Genomic DNA, 19,276 nt, shown 5'->3' with positions numbered 1-19,276 from the left:
GTCGCTTAACCAACTGAGCCACCCAGGTGCCCCACTATTGAGGGTTTTTATCATGAAAGGATGGTATATTTTGTCAAATGCTTTTTCTAATGTATTGAGATGATCATGATTTTTATCTTTCTTTTTGTTAATGTGCTGTATCACATTTATTGACTTGATTATATTGAACCAAACTTGCATCCCAGGGATAAATCCCATTTTGCCATGGTGTATATTCCTTTTAATAGGTTGTTGAATTCAATGATCTAGTATTTTGTTGAGGATTGTCCATGAACATTCATAAAAGATACTGGTTTGTGGTTGGTTTGTTTTTGTTTTTTTGTTTTTTTTCCTAGTTGTTTCACTTTCTGACTTTGGTATTAAGATTCTCTAGCCTCATAGAATGAGTTTGGAAGAGTTCACTCTTTAATTCTTTGGAAAGTTTGGGAAGGATTGATGTTAGTTCTTCTTTAATGTTGTGTAGGATTCCTAGTGAAATCATCAGGTCTAGGGCTTTTCATTGTCAGATTTCTGATTACAGATTAAATTTGTTCACTAGTTATAGGTTATTCAGATTTTCTATTTATTTATGATTCAGTGTTAGTAGGGTTGTGTTTCTAGGAATTTGTCCATTTGTCCATTCGATCTAGGTTATCGAATTTGTTTGTTTATAGTACCTTTTATAATCTTTTTATTTCTATAAAATCAGTAGTTATCTCTCCACTTTTATTTCTGATTTTAGTAATTTGAGTCTTCTCTTCTTTTTAGTCCATCCACGTAAAGGTTTGTTAACTTTGTTAAGATCCAACTTCTGGTTTTGTTCATTTTCTCTGTTGTTTCTCTACTATTCATTTGATTTATTTCCACTCTAATCTTTATTATTTGCTTCTATCTGCTAGGTTTGAGTTCAGTTTGTTCCTTTTTTCTAGTTCCTTAAGTTATCATGTCAGGTTGTTGATTTCAGATTTTTCTTGTTAACATAAGCTTTTATAGCTATAAATTACCCTCTTAGCCCAACACACACACACACACCCATGTACACACACACCTTACCAACACTAGTCACATGAATAACAAAGTTTAATTTACTAACAGATGAGATTTTTATATAAAAATGTGTGATTTTTTTTATGTAGTAATGTATAATGGTTTATGTCTGTCTTTCTCTAGTTTCAGAGTCTTAAATTTTTTCAAAAGTCTCCACAATATTATAATATATGTGTGTGTGCGTGTACATATATATATATATACTTTTACACTTACAGTTTTAAATCAAAATGGAATGTATTTTGAAATACAGAAACCAATATTATTTTGTTATGTTTATATATGTATATATACATATATATACATATTTGCTCCAGATAGCAATTGTATCTTTCCACAAATACAAAAATGGCTGAATCCTCTGTTGATATATTATAATACAAAAGGCAGGCAGCCATGAACTACACTGACTTGGGGCAGTTGCAAACATAAGATTAGAATAAAATATGTAACATTATCCAATTTTTCTTATACAAGCAATAGCAATTCTTCAATTCCATATTTGTATTTGCACAGGTATTTTATATGATTTTGTGAGTGCTTTGAATGCTATTGGATACACTGAAGGAATGAAGGAATACAATGTATTGGTACATTGCTTAAGATCATTAAAATTGATGGATATGTGAATGGGGAAGAAGAAGGGAAAACCATGTATAACCTGACTTCATTGGAATAAATTTGTGTTTGTCTGCATGTGTATATGTGCATAATGAGATACATGAAATAGGGTCATTGCAAATTTACTGTTGTTTATATTATGGAGAGGGATTTTAAGTGACGTCCACTCTCTTTGGCATATATTTTTGATATATATATTTAACCTATTTTTAAGGTTCTTTAATAAATCTATTTATTTACATAATTTTAAAAAACCCACTCTCATTGGAGAAAAGGGAAGTAAGTATATCACTTAATGGCTGGATATATACATATAAATCTGGTACTCTATTGCAATAGACAATTCTAAAAAGAGACTTAAATTTCTTATTACTTCTGTTTCCCTTTATGCATATCAATGATGACTACTTTACTGCTTTCAGACATCAAGAAATTACCACACAGACTTTTTAATGCCTAAGTGATTTTAATTTTAAAACCAGGATTCAAAATGTAGTATTAAGAAGTGTATGAAAAAGGTTGAGGTTGTAACTTAATTTCTAATGAGAAAAGGATTGGTTAGAATGATTGACAAAACAACAACCACAAAAATTTGTTTAAATATGGTCATATCTTTTTCTTTCTTTTTTTTTTTTAATTTTATTTATTTATTTATTAGAAAGCGAGCGAGAGAGAAACAGCATGAGAGAGGAGAGGGTCAGAGGGAGAAGCAGGCTCCCCACTGAGCCGGGAGCCCGATGTGGGATTCGATCCCAGAACCCTGGGATCATGACCTGAGCCGAAGGCAGTCGCTTAACCAACTGAGCCACCCAGGCGCCCCCCCCCCTTTTTTTTTTTTAAGATTTTATTTATGGTCATATCTTTTTCTAAACTGTCCCATGATCAAGAGAATTAAAAAGAGAGAGGGGCGCCTGGGTGGTTCAGTCAGTTAAGCGGCTGCCTTTGGCTTAGGTCATGATCCCAGCCTCCTGGGATCAGTCCCACGTGGGGCTCCCTGCTCAGCCAGAAGCCTGCTTCTCCCTCTCACTCTGCCTGCCACTCCCCCTGCTGGTGTTCCCTCTCTATCTTTGTCAAATAAATAAAATCTTAAAAAAAGAGAGAGAGAGAGAGAGTGTTTGGGTACTATGTTATTAAAAAAGTAGCTTAATTGCATTTTTATATATTATCATGTGATTTTATTGCTTTGTAACACTAATGAAGCTGTGACATAACATTTCCTCAGAGTCATCAAAAGGTAGTATATAAAGTGGGTACATATAACATCATAAAATTTTCTGCATTAAATATAATTATTTTTCTCATGAAATACCCAATTTTACATGGCACAAGGATTAAGAAATCAATTTTTCTCATGGTCTTGTATAATTTATTCTTTGCCTGTTTGTCCCTTTAAGAAACAAGAAAACAACATGTGAAGATAATTGTTAGGATACTTTCAGGCACTCCATGGAAATTTTGGTATATACAAGGAGTACAGCAAAAACTGGTTATCAATAATTGCAATTGGAGATCGATGCCTTATTTGCACACAATTAATGAAAATTTATATTACCAGTGTCCTATTGTAACTTGGAAAAATCAATAATCAGAAATGGGGCGCCTGGGTGGCTCAGTTGGTTAAGCGACTGCCTTCGGCTCAGGTCATGATCCTGGAGTCCCGGGATCGAGTCCCGCATCGGGCTCCCTGCTCAGTGGGGAGTCTGCTTCTCCCTCTGACCCTTCTCCGTCTTGTGCTCTCTGTCTCTCATTCTCTCTCTCTCTCAAATAAATAAATAAAATCTTAAAAAAAAAAAAAAAAAAAAAAATAATCAGAAATGATTTATCCCACATTTACGCTAAACTTTAAGTAGAATGGCCTAGATGAACTATTCAAGTATAAAATAGTTTCAAATTTTGTAATTATTTTTCAATAAATAGACTCTGAATGACACTTTAACAATAGCCTTTATTTTATAGGTATCTCATGAACAGATCTCCATTAAACAAAATAAATACAATACAAAAGGCAGGCAGCCATGAACTACATTGACTTGGGGCAGTTGCAAAACATAAGATTAGAATAAAATATGTAACATTATCCAATTTTTCTTATACAAGCAATAGCAATTCTTATAATTCAATATTATAAGTGTATAAGTGTATAATTCAATATTATACACTTATTTAAAAGCAACTGTAAAATTAGGAAGAGTTTCTCCTGATTAATATTGGTTTTCATCTTATACATGATGGTGAATACTAATATTATTTTCAGATTATATTTAACATAATTTATATCAATATTTTTAGAAAGAACAAAATGGCTGTCATAGAATAATAATATAAGTAACTTGGAGTATTAGTAATACATAATATATAAAAATAATTTTATTATTATATTATTAAGTCAAGAAGATAAACAATTACTAGCAGTAATTAAGCATATTTATAATAAACAATTGTAATTGATCTCCTCAGCACCATTAGGACTTCGGTGCTATTAACCACCCCAGTTTGTAGATGAAGAGATAATTTATCCAAAGTCACACAGTTAAAATTCAAACCTTGGTTCAGTATCACAAGAAAGTCTATACTTTCACACCATGCTGCACTAACTTTTAAAACCACATCTTTTATAGCTTCTTTTTTTTATATGCATCTAATTTATACAATATAGCTCATATGGAATCTAAATAATGCAAATTTTAATTGTGTGATTGAAGGTCATTGCTAGAAGGAATATTTCTTGAAGCTTGACTTTTTATAAATGATTGCAACTATAATTATGACATTATTTACTCCCTTTAGGTTCAGGAGTACACTAGTTATGTGATCTCAGGCTCAATTTACCTTTATTATGTAAATATTGCACACAGAAAGATGCATCTATCTATGACTCTGAGTCATTGAATTGATAGGGCATTGCTGAACAGAAGAAACATTTTCCTCATTTCCTACTAAGGGTTAAGATAGTGTCTAGTAGTCAACATTCAATAAGTGGTTGAATTGAATTGTTAAAAATAAAAGAAAAAAATACAGGGGTAAGGGAGACTTGCACTATGAACCAGGTATTTATATTTACAATAATGTATCTACCTACCTGTTGTTGGACAAAGAGAACACAGCAGGCTCGGGTTGTCTGAAATTTCCAAATGTATATTCCTCATCTTTTCTAGATTAGTCTTTGGAGATTCTTATTGACCAAATAAGCATGTCAGATTGCTGCATAATTTATCTCCCTCTGGAATACTCACAATAACCATTAACCTATTAGTGCTCAGAGAAGTCCTTTCACAAATTTGGTTCAATCCAGTGTTTCCCTTACTCAAGTTAAGTGAAGCACAAACTTTTCTTTCATACTGTAGGGGAGATAATAACTACCATGCAAAGATTTTCAGTAAAAATGATTTTATATAATAGTTATATCTGTTTATCATGGTAACTAACATAAGTGACTATTAGCTGAGTGAATAATGATTTATCTTTCACCCCTTTGTTTATCTTAGATACAAGTGCCGTTTTTTTAAATTCTGAATTATAGAATTAGATATTACTGGTGTAAAGTTTCTAAGAAGTGCCTTAGGTATATCATCAGTGATGGTCTTCTCAAGTACTGAATTGGAAAATGCATTTGTATATGTGTCAATTGATATTCAAAGGAAATTTAACAAAGTCTTTGAAACTTAACCTTTTAAACTTCCTGCCTTACTTTAAGTAATTATTAAAATGTGGGAAGTTGAAAAAATATGAAACTCTCTGTCATACCATCATGTTTATTTTTATTTCCCAGTGAATTGTATAGACTCCTATTGTGGAATTAAGGCATGCTGAAATGTTTTCTGATGACCAACACTGATAGACACACTCTCTTCTTACTTTCTAGTAATGGGCTCTGCAAACCACAGAGCACCTTACTGAAGTGGTTTTACCTCTGAAATTAATTTAAAGGCAGAAGTTTTGATATTAGAATTTTAACAACAGTGGGACTTGTTTTTGAGGCTTTGTATATAGTAGCATTTTTTTTAACCAGAGAATGTTTTATTTTTCATTTTTTAATTTACATATTTTCATGATTATTAAAAATTGTTAACATCTTATACACAGCTTCATTAGACATGAATGTATGAAAAAGAACTATTGCACATTCATGTTTATCCAGAAAATTTGAAAGCAAGCTGCATTGGTGACCACTGTCTGTTGTTTTTCCCATAGCACTGTGTGGAAGAAATACTACTGCAAGTTCACTTTTTCATTTGCAAACTTCTCTTTATTTTCATACACCTTTTAAAACCAGTCTCTGATATGTATAATGCCAATTGTAACGAACACTTCTCTGATGTGGACTTTGCATTCAAATCCTTACAAAGTCACTGTTCTTAGGGAATAGGGTTGATAAAACTGAACCAACAAGAATAGTAAAAATTGTTTGTTTTTTTATGGAATTGGTGATATATCTTTCCTGATCTGCTCATAAGCTCTCTTCCAATATTGTACATGGCCAAGGGTGCTAGCTTCCTCTGACTGTTGCACTGGTCAGAGAGAAGCTACATAACTGTCATTGGTGTAAAACCTAAGTCCTTCCCTGCTGGTGCTCACTGTAGCCATCACCTGAGCTATCCAGCCATGGTTATGCTTCTGTGAACCAACAGCTGTTTTCAGTTTCCAATTCCTCAATGGATCTAAATTCACTTCAACAGTTCTACTACTAAATGCAATAATTTAATGTCATCCTCTGCCTTAAAGGCAGCTGAGGCATTCCTTTGCTAACTTTATGATCAATTAATAAATTTAAAAAAATTTTTTTGCCTATATTTAACTTATAGGCCTAGTCAATATATTTCACCAAAACACCCTTATACTGTGAAATTCTTCTTCTTCACTATTCTTTAAGACACTGACAGATTTGATGAACCAGTATTTATGGACACTTAATTTTACCCAGACTTGGCTGAGCATAAGAGTTCAGGTCATTGTAGTGAAGACAGGAAAGAGAAACAAAATTTAAAATGAAAGCTGATATGACATAATAAAAGTATATGAAAGTGTAGAAAGCTCTTAACTCTGCATCAGGAATGGGACAAAACAGGGACAAAGAAGCTTTCAAAATATGATAATGCTTTAGCACAGTGTTGAAGAGTAATTTTTTTTTTTTTCGGGTAGGTGGAGTGGACCAGTGTTTTCAGGTGAAGCGAATATATCAAGCTCAAAGGGACAGAAATAGTTCTTAGTTGGATGTTGTTTGATCATAGAGGGCCAGAGAAGCAGAAGAAGATTAAGTTAGAGAGGCGAGCTGGGGCAAGACCATGGACATGTTGAGGACGTTGAGATTTTTACTTTGGGAAAACAACTGTTTTGTTTTAATCAATAAGAACATAAGAAAAGGTCAGTCCAGGGATGCCTGGGTGGCTCAGTCGTTAAGCGTCTGCCTTCGGCTCAGGTTGTGATCCCAGGGTCCTGGGATCGAGTCCCACATCCAGCTCCCTGCTCAGCGGGAAGCCTGCTTCTCCCTCTCCCACTCCCCCTGCTTGTGTTCCCTCTCTCGCTGTGCCTCTCTCTGTCAAATAAATAAATAAATAAAATCTTAAAAAGAAGAAAGAAACAAAGAAAGAAAGAAACAAACAAAGAAAGAAGGAAAGAAAGGAAAGAAAGAAAGAAAGGAAAGGAAAGGAAGAAAGAAAGAAAGAAAGAAAAGGAAAGAAAGAAAGAAAGAAAGAAAGAAAGAAAGAAAGAAAGAAAGAAAGAAAGAAAGAAAGAAGAAAGAAAGAAAGAAAGAAAGAAAGAAAGAAAGAAAGAACGAAAGAAAGAAAGAAAAGGTCATTCCAAGGGTCATGAGAAAGCTACCTGGAGTCAATACAACACAGGAGATGGTACAGCATGTGAACAGTTGGTGCAAGGAAAGAAGTCATTAGCATTTACTCATTGCTCTCAGGAATTAACTCTGAAACATCAGGGGTTTTTTGTTCGTTTTGCTTGTTTTTGTTTTTTTGTTTTTGAAAAAGCACACTGTGACAGCAGAGCCATTCTGAGGGTACATGAATGATGGCCCTCACTTTACAGATTCGCAGTATGTGATTGTGCCACATTGATGATTCATAGCAAGAAATTTTCTTAGTATATCTTCCATGTCTTGAGCACTGGCCACAAGCTAGAACTTACTGTAAGTGCTTTTCTTGTATCAGGAATTTAATTCTGAAAAGATACTGTGAGGCAGACACTATGATTGTCCAAATTTTACAGAAAAGGAAAACTGAGGCCTGCAAGTAGGGGTTAAAATGTTCACATTCACAAACTAGTAAGTAAACAAATGTGGCAGGATTGAATAGGTCAGGCTTTTAACCACTCACTATACATGCTACTTTTCAAATATTCTAATACATATATAGACTTAGTTAAAGTTACAGACACTGGTTGTGAGGAAGGGATGTTCTTTTCCATCTTTTCAAAAACAACGTGTTCACCTTTTATAGGTCAAATTAAGAGCCAACTCTCCTGGGAAGTTTCTTTGGCACTGTTTTCTAAAAATCACAATTAATGCCTCATTCATTTTTAGATCACAGTGCTTTTCTTTCTTTAATTATATTCTGCTGTGCATTGAATGATTGTTATTTATTTACTAAATAGCCATTTTTAGCCTCTTTTACATATGTGTTACTGTGGTAGTTTCTAGCTTTGGTGGAAGAACTATAGTTAGTGCCAAATGGTAAGTTTGTCTTTTTTCTGCCATGAGAATGTGAGTCCCATATTTTACTTCATAATCCTTTAAGTAAGAGAAACTAATGTGCAGGGATAAATGTATATGCAATAAATTTTATTAAATAAATATATTCACTAAAATCCATTCACTAGTGAAACAGTGAAGAGGATAACCTTAAAATGGCCTTAGATAAACTTATAATAGGTTGTGTTACATCCCCTTATCAGACTTTTATAGGAGAAAAACACAGCAGAGAATTGTAGTTACTTGCCTATATCAACCTTCTCATAAAATACTGATTTGTTTTAATCCAATTCCTATTTTATCAATAATATAGAAGAAACTTTATATTTGTATGAATTTCTTCAATTGTCTTTTCATGTCATGGTGAATAGTGAGGTACTGTCTTGTATTGAAACCGTGTCTAACAGAATTTTTAAAACAGGGTCAGGCATGTATACTCTACCATTTCCAACCATTGCATCATAATATTATCAGACTATTTAAATTACTGGGACTTGGGGCGCCCGGGTGGCTCAGTCGTTGGGCGTCTGCCTTCGGCTCAGGTCATGATCCTGGAGTCCCAGGATCGAGCCCCGCATGGGGCTCCCTGCTCAGCGGGGAGTCTGCATCTCCTTCTCCCTCTGCCTCTCCCCACTGCTCCTACTCTCTCTCTCTCTCTCTGTCTCAAATGAATAAATAAAAAAAAAAAATAAAAATAAATTACTGGGATTTAATGTAAAATTTTCTTAGAACTTGTCTCCTCAAGAAAACCTGCAGAATATAGAGAACAGTACACAGGGTTTGCCCTTTTTTTACTTCCTCGCAGGGAAACTTACCTGGATAACTAATGTGTAAAATTATCACATTAACTTTATTCATATACTTGGCTCTTAAAGATTAATAGCTTGGAATAATAATCAAATGAGGAGAGGGGCGCCTGGGTGGCTCAGTCGTTAAACGTCTGCCTTTGGCTCGGGTCATGATCCCAGGGTCCTGGGATCGAGCCCCACGTCAGGCTCCCTGCTCCGTGGGAAGCCTGCCTCTCCCTCTCCCACTCCCCCGCTTGTGTTCCTGCTCTCGCTAACTCTCTCTCTGTGTCAAATAAATAAATAAAATTAAAAAAAAATAAAAAATAATCAAATGAGGAGATTAATTTATTTGACCTAAAATTTTTCAATAGTTGGTGAATCAGTCCTGTGAATACATGGTAGGATCTGTACGTGGTATGTATACATGGTAGGGTGAGGAGGAAAAGGTGAGCTTCTTTTTGCTAGCAAAAAGTTTGTCTCAGTTGCATTAAAGATTAGGACTTGGTATTAAAAAAAGAATAAAAATGCCAAGCAATTTTAAGTCCCAGCTGTTACAAATACCAAGTACATGTGATCTATCCACTGCATATAATTTCATCACCTTCTAGTTAAAGAAGACTAGTTGGTCATAAAAAAGCCAACTCTCTCTTTCTGTTAGGTGTGCTACAACACAGGGAAAAATAAGAAAAGCATCAGGAATTTTACAGTGAAATCAATCTAAAGGAAATAAAGAGGAAATGAAATTTGATGCATTGGGATAAAAGATAGTAGCCAATGGCTTCATCACAAACAAAAGAGGGGAAGATTTAAGTACACTAAGGTGATCATGACAAATATTCACTTATTCATTATGAATTTTAAGCAACTACAATATTATCAAATAGTCTGATAAGCCTTGTGATATATAAAAAAATAAGACATGGTCATGGCAATCATGGTGTACTTTTATTAGAAGTGAGGTAATATTAATGACTGGGAGTCAGTGCTGAAAGAAATAAATTTTAATCTTCCATTAAATTTTTAAGTCACAAGATATGAGACTTAGATGAGTAGTTACTTGTATATCTTTCAGGAAATCTTTCTTGAGTGTTATTCGTTCACTTGTCATGCATTTTAAGCATCTGTAATATTACTGAAAAATACTGTGATAGGTTTTGTTGACATATAAAAGTTGTAAAAGTTTGAAGGAAGTAGTGAATTATTTACACTGGAAGAGATGTAAAAAATTCAAGAAATAAGGCATTTCAGCTCAGCCTTGAAAGATGAGCCTTGAAAGTTCATACCATGTTCAATGTGATGGAATCGAGGCTACATGAATGGAAGTAGTTGTAGATGATATTGGAAAGGAAGTCTGGACCCAAATCATGGAAAGCTTTGTATGACATGGAAATAATTTTGAACTTAATTTTGTAGATAAAAGTAAGCCTATGAGATTTTTCTTAAAATAAGTATAATATTTATTATGTACTTTCTGTGAACCAAGGCACATAAGATTAACATGTAAATAGAAGGGCAGATACCACTGCAAATTATAATGGCCTCAGAAAATTGGTTGTGGTACTAAAAGATGCTGTCCTAAATTTCTGTACCAAGAGGGCAGGCAAGTCTTTCATAGATCTGAACACAGACAAACAGAATACCATGATTTATTACAATGATTGGCAAGCTTTCATATGTAAGGGATCAGATATTGCATATTTTAAGCTTTGAGAGCCATAAGTTGTCTTTGTTACTACACTTGTTACTGTAGTGCAAAAACAACCATAGCCAATATATAAATGAATGGGTGTGGTTTGTATTTTTTTTAAATTTTTTTTTTTTTTAAGATTTTATTTATTTGACAGAGAGAGACACAGTGAGAGAGGGAACACAAGCAGGGGGAGTGGGAGAGGGAGAAGCAGGCTTCCCACTGAGCAGGGAGCCCGATGCGGGGCTCGATCCCAGGACCCTGGGGTCATGACCTGAGCTGAAGGCAGACGCTTAACCAACTGAGCCACCCAGGCGCCCCGGGTGTGGTTTGTATTAATAAAATTGTATTAACAAAAATAATCAAAAGGTCTTATTTGGCCTGTAGGCCATAATATGCTGTTTCCTGATTTAAACCAATGAGAAAATCCTCCGGAATTTTTCTTTTTTCTTTTTTTTTTTTAAGATTTTATTTGTTTATTTGAGAGCAAGAGAGAGGGAGATGGAGAGAGCATGAGCCAGGAGGAGGAGGAGAAGGAGAGGGAGAGGCAGAAGCAGACTCCCTGCTGAACAGGGAGCCCTATGCAGGGCTTCATCCAGGAACCCTGTGATCATGACCTGAACAGAAGGCAGATGCTTAACCGACTGAGTCACTCAGGTGCCCCCTGGAATTTTCCTTCACCAAATGTTACAGAAATGTCAACATAGCATCTACCCATAGATTTTAGGAAATCTCCAAGACCACCCTCACTTCTAAAACTACTGCAAGTTTGGGGGTTCTCAAGACCACCTCCTGGTTCAAAAGTTTACTAGTAGGATGAACAGAACTCACTAGAAGCTGTCATACTCACATTTATGTTTTTTCTACAGCAAAAGGATAGAGATTTACATCAACCAGTAGAAGAGGCACGTATGGCAGAGTCCAGAAAAGCCCCAAGTATGAAGCTTCCTGTTATTCCCAATAGAATCATAGACTGCAATAATTCCTCCCAGACCTGATGTGTGACAATATGTTCAGAGTATTGGCAATATTCTCAGGGAAGCTCATCTGAGTCTTGATATCCAGAGTTTTTACTAGGGCTCAGCTAATTTAGACATGGTTGACTGCTCACATAAGCTGACTTTTAGTTTCCAGGCCTTCCAGAGGTTGAGTTGATATTATGGGGCCCAAAGATCTCCACATAAATCACATTGTTGGCATGAATTGTCTGTCATGAGCCACGGCCCCTGAATAAGCAAAGATACTTTTTATCAGGTAGGATATTTCAGGAGTTTAGAGATCACCTTCTAGGAGTTGAAGGAAAAGGACAGACCTCTCCTTGGACAAGGTTAATTCTTTACTATTTGCACTATATTTTACTAGCTTCCTAGGGTGGCCACAAGAAAGTAGTACCACCAATTGGAGGGTTTAGAACAACAGAAATATTTTTCATACAATTCTGGAGGCTAGAAGTCTGAGATCATGATGTTGGCAGGACCATGCCCCCTCTGAAGGCACTGAAGGAAGTTTAGTTCCATGCTTCTCTTGTAGATTCTAGTAGCCTCAGGCACTCTCTGGTTTGTAGATGGCCATGTTTCCCCTATGTCTCTTCATATTGTCTTCCCTCTGTGCATATCTCTGTATCCAAATTTCCCCTTTTTATAAGGATACCAGACATATTGGGTTATGGCCCACCCTAATGACCTTATTTTATCTTGGTAGGCTCTGTAAATACCCTATTTTCAAATAAAATTATTTTTGGAGGTATTGGGGGTAAGGATTTCAATATATCTTTTTGAGTGAACACAATTCAATCTATAACAACCTCATTGGTTTGTTATGAGGATTGCATGAATTAAAATATGTAAAATGCAAAGCAAAATAGAATATAATTTATAATTGAAATCTCAGGATTAAAACAAGACCAAGAGTACTTAAGGTCTTAGATATGTTGGTTTGTCAGAGAACCGAGTGGAACACAGATCAAGATAATAGACTTTGATATTGATATACCTAGCCACTAAGCAGAAAGTCATGATTGATAAAGTAAATTATAAGCCCTGGAAATCTGTGGCTAATAATAAGGATAAAGAGAGTATGTCACAGATGCTATTGACTTAAAAAAAAAAAAAAGCCAGATTGTTTTTATTGTGACCCTTACTTATTCACTTCTGTGAATGCTTATCATATTTTGTTGCAATGCTTTATTTATTTGTTTACCCGGGATAGACTATGTTTTCATAAGCATCAGGAACCAGGTCTGTCTTAGCAAGTGAGGTACTCCCAGTGCTTGGTACATGGTTGTCACTCAATCCTTGTTTTTTTGAATGAATGTTTGAATAAATGACATTCACAGAGCAAGGGATATGTCAGACAATAACCACTTTTCTGTTGTAACTTAGGAATTAAAAAGTAGTAATTGCTGTAGGAAAAGGTGTTAAAGTAAATTATATAGAAGTCAAAACATGCTTTAATAAAACATGGGGATAGGCAGATCTTTTGTAGAAAAGATCATAGAAAATCATACAAAGAGAAATAATTTTGTCTGTCAGCCAGGTCAATTTTTAAAAATTTTATGGATTTTGAAATTTAGAAGAGATGACTTAAGGAATTTGCTCATATTTATACCAGTAGTTAGAGTTCCCAGGATTCCCTACTTAATTTCAAATAAAAAAATTTATAAATGAGAAAAATGCATGCCAGCATAGTTTATTTTTGTTTTGTGGTATCCACCTCCTATTTAATTTGGACCATATGCTTTGTTTACATGGGTTATGATCATCATTTTAACTGAGCAGCTTGGAGCAAGATTTCCCTGCTGAAAATTATCTTTCAGCCTATAACTTTAAAATCAAGATTGCTAAAACAAGTCATTCAATATTTATTAAATAGCTATTATTTGCAAACCACTCTACTAAGCAATTTAATGAGATAATCAGAGGAAAGAATACCTAATCCTTCACTTAAAGAAATTTAAATACAGTTATATAAAATAGACCCAAAGTAGACAATTTGTTCAGTGTTAGTCTAGACAGAGTGACCCAGAGAGCAACCATTTACTTTGAATGTGTTCCAATGTCCCTGAAGATCACGTTACCAGACCTTCTTTTACCATCATGAATGATACAAGGCAAACTTTCAACACCTAGATTTGAGAGACTACAAATCCTGGCACCTGTTTCTCAGTCTGTGACTGTAGTGACCCACTGGATTTTTGAAAAAGGAAACAATGGTTCTATAGAAAACAAGCAATATGCATAGGATAAAGTCAGATGAGGAGGATTTCAAGAAGAAAACAATACAAGAACTAGTTTTGCAGACTGTAAAGGGACACAGAATTTTTGATGCAAGTAATTCATTGATATTCAGTCTTATTTTCTTACCTAAAAGTAGAGGAGTCTGATAACATGCTGTCCCAAGCAAGTCTTCAAAGTCAAACTGGGGTATATATACTCCTGTGAATACTTAAAGTCTCTCTAGGAGATGCACAAGCATATATAATTTTTAGGAAATTATTTTTCAGATATCCAACTTCCTACCTCAAAAAAACCTGGGGTCTCTTGGCTCTCTGTTCCAATATTTCTTTTTACAATCACCTGTCTCCTCTCATTTCACAACATTAAGGCAAACTTTCCATCTTGAATCCCATTACAGAGCCATCCTAGCGATGGCAAAACCTTGAGGAATGATGAAAAAAAAGCATAATTTGAGAGTATATTGCATATGATTAAGGGTCTAGTAAGAGCAAACAAGACATATTGCAGGGGGCTGTACCTTATTTCACCTTAAAAATAAACTCAGCAAAATTTCCCCATCGAACCTATCTAGTGTTCTATTATAGAAATTCATTCAGAAGATGTGAGATGGTTGTATTAGCATGTATTAATAGGTTCTTTAGAAATAAAATATCAAATCGGACTTTTTCTTTTTTGACATAAAGAAAGTTTGATTTGGTTGATTGACCATAAGAGTTTTTTCTAATTAGGTTAGGTGGTCATTGTCTATAAAAAGAATCAGTTAAATTCATAGTTCTAAGATTTGATAAAAATATATTTAAAGCACATAAAAATATACATTATGCTTTTTGTCAATATTTAAGCTTATGATAAAAATTTAGCTTTCCATTTAAAATGTGCAATGGCTACATATTTTCCCAGAATTATTTCAAGGGGTACAAAAACAAAAATGTTTGAGAACCACAACATCCAGTTCTTTCTAATATTAATGCAACTGTTATTGTGTTAGGCAGAGAAGGAGTGGATACAAACATACTAATTTCTAAAAGAGGAGACAGACATATAGTGAACATTTTGAACCCTGAGACTCTGCTTTGTCTCTCTAAGATGCATGTGATTCTTTTCAAGTTTAGGAACCACAGTTAAATATTCATTTCCTAGGTATCTTTATGTTTCATATATTCATATTTTTCCTTTACAAAAAGATTAAACCTGGCTTTTGAGGTGAGCATCCCTCTTGCACAGGCAGACAGTTGTGGTTCAGAAGGCAAGGCGAGCCCACTTGTGATTTACAATCAAGTGTATCAAAAATAATCAAACATCAGACAGAAACCTTCCTTTAGGGAGAGGGAGAATGATTCAAAAAGTTTCTGTGAAGCAAAACTCAGACCTATCCAGCTATTAATAGACCCGATCTAAATGAACTCTTCTATTTATTTCTGAAATACATTGGCAATGTTCATTCAGTGATGTAGACTTAGAATAACAGTGATTATGTAAAATTTCTCTTTGAAAGATCTTGGACTGTGCCATGGAGGCTGTGTTAATAATGAAGTTGTAACTAGTGAGGTGAACTCATCTAACTTATATGAGAGCCTTAATGTAAACAGCATACCAAGAGAGATACACAGACATGCAAATATTTGCAGGAGAATTTATTACATTCTCTATGGGAAAACAGATTAAAGTGGAGGAAAATGTACATAAGCCTTTCTTTTTTTTTTTTTTAAGATTTTATTTATTTTTATTCCTAAGAGACAGAGAGGGAGAGGGAGAAGCAGGCTCCCGCTGAGCGGGGAGCCCGATGCGGGACTCGATCCCAGGACCCCAGGATCACGACTGAGCCGAAGGCAGATGCTTAACCATCTGAGCCACCCAGGCGTCCCTACATAAGCCTTTCAAGAGTGAAAATATTAACTAAAAAACAAAGCTGTCAAAAAACATATTCTCAAGAACTTGGAAGGTGATTGCAGGTTCCCAAAGCTGCAAAGTGAATCAAATAAATTTCATTTTGTTATTTAGCTGCTGAGAATGAAGTCCTTTTAGAAGAGCAGGAAGTATTTCCTTCCCTTTGTAAATGTTACTTTTGTTTTTATTTATTTGAAGCAGCTGGTGGGAAACGATGAAATTTGAAAATAATAGATGTTATTAACCACAAATTTATTTGCATACGCTAGCATAACAGACCCACAAGGGAAATTAGTGAACTAGAAAAGCTTGAGCAAAAGAAGTGTGTGTAAAGAGCATTTGGCCTTGAGATAGTTCATACCTAGGTATGATACTTAGCTTTGTCATTATTAACTTTCTTGCTAATACAATCATCCAATCTAATTCTGAATTTTCAGGTTAGATGGATAATTTAACTGAGCTGGTTATTCCACTCATTTCTCAGAAAGACAGCCTTCTGCTTGTGGTGATCAATTCGGCTACATTTTTTTTAAATTCACATTTTCATGTAACAGTGAATGCTAAGACATGTCTGTACCAGTTTGATCATTCCAGGACAACAGACAATATTTCAATGCCTAAGTAAAACAGATTTAATCGCTAAACAAGATTTCAAGGAACCGAACTTCATTTTAATCACAAACAAGCTGCAAGGCAATTTTCAATTACAGCAAGCTTTTTATTTTTCTCCAGCTGTGTATCCCTGCTGATTCCAGAAATTACATGTAAGTTGTCCCAGATTTTGAAGTGGTGTACCTACTGAGGTTTTTCTTTTGTCAGTTGATGAAGTATCTGTGATTAGAACCTAAATAAATTGGCATTTATAAGATGCATTACCCCACCCTGTATATTTCAGGACATGATGATTGAGCTTGAAGAAGGTCTGAGATATCCCCTAGTGACAAAAGTGTTCCTAATTAGGCTGCTGGTGTTGGAAGTACTCACCTATTACGCAGGCACATCAAAAAATAATGTGGGAACTAAGCCCTAGAAAAAGTAATCTGTTGGGTATTAGACAATCAGGTCAATAATGCATTGTATTTGCATTATTGCAGAGCTATTTTCAAAGTTCTACAAAGTTCTGACTTTTAGGGAAGTTTGCCATGCAAGGTGCAGAGTTTGTATCCCAGAATGATTGTCTTAGTACAAAGACTGAGTATAGGAGAAGTGTAGACAGATGCCTTAACTTTGGAGGGTTCAGAGAAAATCTGGCTCTAAAGACAAATCAAAGATGGCCCCATTTAAAGATACAAGGGAACGATGCTAATAGAACACAGAAGAGGGAAAAAAAACAACAAAACGTTTTATTTCAACTTGAAGGATTGATTTGTTTTCCTTACTAACCTAATTAATATTTTTCTGTTGCTTCTTCTTTATTCCTTTATTTATTCAATAATCACTCACAAAATATGTAATTGGAAGCTATTGTAAGAAAAAAATTATTACTTTTGCTGAGTATGGATCCACAAAAAGATACTTACAGAGATCTAGAGGGATCTCAGTAGAAGGTGAGAAGATCAAGAATTCCCAGACAAGGCAAAATATACCAAAGATTTCAAGTAGAAAAAGAAAAATGCGATTAGATCACTCCAACCTAAATTTCTGTGTTTCTAAACTTATTTGGGGGGTGCTTATCCTAGGAACGAAGGAATAGTACAAGGCACAAAAGAAAAAAGAAACTAGCAACTGGGTTTTGGGATTTAAGTAAGAACTTTTGGACTCATTTTAGAACGAGGATAGGTTGATATAAAATTGTGAAAGATATTTTTCTTTTGGCAATGAAAGCCATTGGAAAGGCTCAACAAGAGCACTGCATAGGAAAAGGTTTGAGAAAATCAATGTGGATGAAATACATGGAACTAGCAATGTGGATGCAATATATGGAACGATTATAGAAATTGGAAAATGGGAGCAAGAAAATCAGTTGAGGGCAATTTTGCCAAAATTCGGAGTAATTGAATGGCTGAGGTGGGCACGGACTCTAAGACGTCCTGGCTATTGTTGCATTGTCTGTGAGACAGGAGGCTCAGCACTGAAAATTGGAAAGTGTGTAAAGTAAAAAAGAACTGGAAAGATATGTTGGTGGGCTGGGAACCAAGACAAATTAAGTGGAATTCAATATTAAATCAGGTATAGCATTGGCTTAAATTTAAAGATCCAAAAGCCTTAATTATTTTCTTTTTTTTTTTAAGATTTTATTTATTTATTCGAGTGAGAGAGAATGAGAGAGAGCACGAGAGGGAAGAGGGTCAGAGGGAGAAGCAGACTCCCTGCTGAGCAGGGAGCCCGACGTGGGACTCCATCCCAGGACTGCAGGATCATGACCTGAGCCGAAGGCAGTCGCTTAACCAACTGAGCCACCCAGGCGCCCCAATTATTTTCTTTCGAATAAACTGCTTTGACTGAAGATCATGATTTGGTGATTGACAAAAAAACCCCACAAAATTGTATATGACACGTATGATCTTTCACGTGTCCTGAATTTGGAGATGCAAAAGACAGTAACTATTTTTCCAATGACTTTATTTCTGCCAAGTTTCCCTACTCAACAACACGCTATCACCACCACCAATAACAACATAAGAGCTACCTGTATCAGAACACTAATAGCAAGATTGTGCGAAGATTTACATGTTCTAAAGAGGATGTCTTAACATTGAACCCAGCTCAACTGACTTTGCAGGAATGCTTAACATGTCTGTGAATTTTAGTTTATAGATCTTCAAAATGACCCTCCATCCTGTTGCACTATTACTTTTTGTATAACTTTATTCTAATTTCCATTTGACTTTAAATCCTATTCCTTTTTAATCAGTAATTAGTGAGATATAATGTGATATCTTACTATTTATCGAATGTATGTTTCCCAATCTTCGTTTCTATTTTTTTTAATAATCTCATTGGGGTCAAAGTATATAAAAAATTACACTTTTTTAAAAAGATTTTACTTATTTATTTATTTATTTATTTATTTATTTATTTATTTATTTGAGAGAGAGAGAGAGGGAGGGAGGGGGAGAGTGACAGAGGGAGAAGGAGAGAGAGAATCTCCTGCAGACTCCCTGCTGAATTAAGAGCCCAATGTAGGGCTCCATCTCACGACCCTGAGATCATGACCTAAGCCGAAATCAAGAGTCAGACGCTTAACCAAAAGAGTCACCCAGGTGTCCCTATAAGGAATTACACTTTTAAAAATGAATACATGGATGCCTAATATATATATATATATGGATTTAATATATTTTATATATATATGGATTTAAGCACACAACTGTATCACATGTATGTGTGGATA

Source organism: Mirounga leonina, unplaced genomic scaffold (assembly GCF_011800145.1).
Source record: "Mirounga leonina isolate KUSES-001 unplaced genomic scaffold, KU_Mleo_1.0 Mir_129, whole genome shotgun sequence".
NCBI classification, from domain to species: domain Eukaryota; kingdom Metazoa; phylum Chordata; class Mammalia; order Carnivora; family Phocidae; genus Mirounga; species Mirounga leonina.
This window is presented reverse-complemented; position numbering follows the sequence as displayed.